The 4470-nt window shown below is 34.8% G+C and overlaps 1 pseudogene; it reads right to left on the bottom strand.

Moving 5' to 3' along the window:
- Nucleotides 1-206: 206 nt before the first annotated feature.
- On the bottom strand, nt 207-3081 carry LOC143618132 (putative jasmonic acid carboxyl methyltransferase 1; annotated as a pseudogene).
- Nucleotides 3082-4470: the final 1389 nt, after the last annotated feature.

The following is a 4470-nucleotide window of genomic DNA, read 5'->3' as shown; positions in this document are numbered from 1 at the left end:
CCATAAACATGACTATATATGTAATTTTCCACAGAAAGATTGATAGATAGTCAAAAGGCCATAACAAACTCAAATGGCGTGACACATATGTATCGAAAATTATCTTTTTTTAAAAGCGTAGAGTGCGGTTCATGATGTTCATTGCGAACATCGACAAATACTACATCAATGAACACAACTTACAATAACTATTAGTGATCACTTGTTCATGTTCTGGTCAACGCGACGACATGAATAAAATGTCGTGTTTTCTTGCTAGACATATGCTTGGTCACATGGTCTCCATACATGTCAAATAGCACATCAATATTTAAGGAGCTCCCAAAATGAGAAATCAACAAGGGCTCGGTAACAGCTCGTCTACTATTTGCTGAGTTTTTTCCATGGTTGCGGCTGAGCTCATTAATAGTACCCGTAGTACTAGTGTAATCAGTGTCATATGGATCCCAATTGACTTCAAAATTACTCATGCCATCAATAAAAAATGACCCCTCATTGTTAACAATGTTGATAACTTCTTCACATGCAGTATAAAATGGGAGATTGAATGATATAATATCTGATTCTTGAACAAGTCCCTATAATAGACACACACGCACACACATATATATTCGTTCATAGTAAATGGTTAGTTTATATAGGGGTGATATCCAGTACAAATGAAATTAACCAACTACAAACATGTAAATAACTAGCTATAGTTCTTTGAACATTTTATACGTTAAAAGCTAGTTGTTTGTATTTGATTATAACACATACAACTTATATATAAGAGTCCGAAAGAAGTATAATTATACCTCTTTGAGCATATCGACGAGTGATAACGCGAGTAGATTCCAGGTACAACAATCATCACTAGTTGGATCAACTATGCTCCGACCAAGTAACGTGAACACCATGCCGCCACCATGTACCATTTCCAAAGACCGCATTTGTATAAACTTTGTAAAGTCATTATGAAATTGCTTTCTGTATGCTTCGATTACATTTTGGGGGCTTGTTTTCGTTATATATATATTTAATGAATTACTTTCTAGACCCTTTGGTACCTAGCACATGTCATCCAAAATGGTTATTTATCAAATATCAATTAAATATAGTTTGTAAGACTGCAAGATGCCCTAAAAAAAATTTTAGTTGGGTCGTCAAACTTGATATATGATTTGAGTTGGGCCGTCAGTTGGATTCCCCTTGTTAATAGTCGTTCTTTTAGTACAATGAATTTCAAACTTGAAAATAAAACATGGATTATATCAGGGGCGAGCTTTTTTTCCTAAATACTCGTACCCGTACCTGTACATGTACGCATCTATTGGGTATGGGTATGGGTAAGCAAATTTACTGATTATAGGTGCGGGTACTTTCGGGTACAGGTACGGGTATTACGGGTATTGGTACCCGTTTAGAATATGTAGGGGATTTTATTATGTTTCCAACACTTATGACTTAACTTTCAAGCGAGATTTTCAAAACATAATATATATATATATATATTAGTTAAATAAGTTCATTCTCAATTTATATGTGTATATTCATACATTGTGCATTCGTATATTTTTATTTCATGTATGTATAGTTGTGTATATATTTAAATAACATGTATTAACTTTTTCTCATGTTTTTATATAAAAACTGAGGAAGCAATAAACTAAGAAAAGGAAAAGGGAATGGATTTTATATTATGACTGATTTGTTTCATTTTTAGTTTGGTATTATGTTTTGGTTGTGGTATTACGGTTTTGGTATTATAGATAATTGTGATTGTCGGTATTGTACCATTACCGATACCTAGTTTAGTGGAGATTTTAAATAAAAAAACAAAAAGGTACCAAAGCGGGTACCGTACCCAAAGTACCTGTACCCGTACCATATAGTTCGGGTACGGGTATAGATACCAAGATTTACTGATTTTAGATACGGGTACTTTCGAGTGCAGATACGAGTATAGGTACGGGTACGGTCCCGATCTCATCCCTAGATTATATTAGAGCCATTGAAACTTAATCTAATATGAACTCGCACACAATTATCGGTTTCATAAATAAGTATTCTTATCATACAAAAACTAAGAGAGATTTTGAACCGTTGATTTAAAACAAATAAACGTTGATAGAAAACCTAGATCACACATATTTTGTGATTTATTTTCAAGTTCTTCAACTTTTTCGGATAACAATTTATATGACATTATTTAAATAAAAATAAATTATAAAATCGAACATTTTATTCTCTTTAATTCTAATACATTGCTAAACTATTTAAGAAAATCAACTTTTTGAAAACCCAAGGGGTGCTGTCAACGATTTTGTTCATGTGTAATTATTTTTCTTCACGTATAATTGTTTTTCTTCATGCATAAGTATTTTTCTTCAAGCGAAACTATTTTTTTCATGCGTAATATGGCACATGGGGACTTTGTACGACAACGAATCTTTGTACCATAAGCCCTGTATTACTTCATGTTATAAACATATTATAACTATAGAGCTGAATATAATGCAAACCTGAGAAAGCCAATGAAGACTACTAGTGGAGTGAACAAAGTGTAAACTTTTATTTGGGAAAAGTCTACCACAGAAGGAACCTGGAGCACCGTAAACAAAACATGGGCCAAAGTTTTCACCTTTTTGGTTCTTAAGCTTTTCATAAAATCGGGCAACATTTTAAAAACAGTATTGAAATCATTGCCAAAGAGGTCATTTAAGCACACTTGAAACTGTGGTAATCTATGATTACTTTCTTGACACGCCTCTTGGACTGCATCAATAATGTTAGATAAAGCCAATAATGTATTCGGGCCACATGAGCACCCTAAGTCCGCAATCATAAAGCAATGGTTGAAAACATGTTTATCAACCATGCGCCGAATCGTATGCTTTATAAACGGTGTCACTTTTCGTATGATGTTTTCCTACAAATATATATAATATGTGCGATAAGATATGAGACTATAGTTAAATGAAAACATAGGAAAATTTATGGTATCATGTTGGTTATAAGAGATACCTGAATAAGAGAGTTGTTTGCATAGCTTGATTCTCCATCACTAGTATTCATATGAAGGATATTTATTAATGCCATGCTTATTTTTCTCTCCTTATCTTATAATTATATTACCTACACCATGCCTTTATAAAAGTCACAACTTCTTTTTAAATGTTCAATAAACATAGAATGACTAGGTATTCTGTACGGGATGACCAAATGACAAAAAACCACCGTCAGTTGGCCCTACCCAGCCGTACGGAACCCTTAATTGCCTCCAAGTTATCTCCAGTTCCAAGGAAAACCCACCCGCCCGAAGGCCCACTGGTGGTAAAAACCCGAACGCCTTCAAGATCGAACTGGAAATCACAAATATCCCGATCTTCCTTCATTGAACCACCCATGCCACCCCCCACCCCCCGGTGTTGTAAGGGAGAATTGAAATTGGGTCTCCATTGAGAAACCCAACTTCCTACCCCTACACCACATTGGAAAGGACTTTAAAAGTCATAACTAACTACGTCATTGTGTTTTCTCTCGTATATTTCAAGGCCGAATTACAAGGGAAAATAAATAACTGAGAAAAGGATGAATAATGCATGTCCATGATATATAATATAGAATAGAGTAGTAAAAAAGATCCAAAGATCCATGAAATGACACCCGCGGGTCATCTAGGATACCCGTAGGAGTCACCCACGGGTCACTCACAACACCCGCGGGGAATCATATGCCAAAGCTCTGCTATCAATAGCGGTGCTATAGCGGTTATCGGTCCGGCGGTAAAATAGCGGTCGAAATATCGGTCCAAATAGCGGTTCCGAAATTTGCGGCGCTATTTACTGCTATTTCACCGATATTTGGTCACCGATATATCGGAAATAGCGGTGAGATTATCAGTTTAATATTTTTGACCAAATTGTTACTTTTTTGGCCCAAACTGTAAGCCCATAGCCCAATTTCATTATGATTATTATTGAACGATCAGCTTATTACCCTAAAAAAATACCTCAATCGCTGCTGATGCTCATCTCCGATACCCGTTTCTTCAGCCGCTGCTGATGCTTATATATTTATGGCTTTCGATTAAGTGATTAAATCATGTCTTAAATTACAAATATTGTTACTTTGTGTTTTGAACTATTGACTTTTATGATTTTGGTATTAAGACTTAAGTATTATTATTATTATTATTATTATATATATATATATATATATATATATATATACCGTTATCCCACCGCAATAACCGATATCTCAGATATCGTTCATTGACCGATATCCGCTATTTTTTTGGCATTAACTGCATAGTGCCAAAGTATAGAAGTCCAAAATATCCTCCCAAAACCACAACAGGAGTCATCCATAACTGTGAAGGCTTCCAGCATGCAGAAGAATATATAGGTGACTTCATAAGAGAAATGCAGTTACAACAAAATGACATTTAAAAGATTGGGGGAGATATTTCCTGATAGCGACGTTTAT

This window comes from Bidens hawaiensis, unplaced genomic scaffold (assembly GCF_021521415.1).
Source record: "Bidens hawaiensis isolate Kalapana, Puna unplaced genomic scaffold, B.hawaiensis_p1.1 tig00063927_1, whole genome shotgun sequence".
Lineage (NCBI taxonomy): Eukaryota > Viridiplantae > Streptophyta > Magnoliopsida > Asterales > Asteraceae > Bidens > Bidens hawaiensis.
The sequence above is the reverse complement of the archived record's forward strand: the minus strand, read 5'-3'. Positions and strand labels throughout refer to the sequence as shown.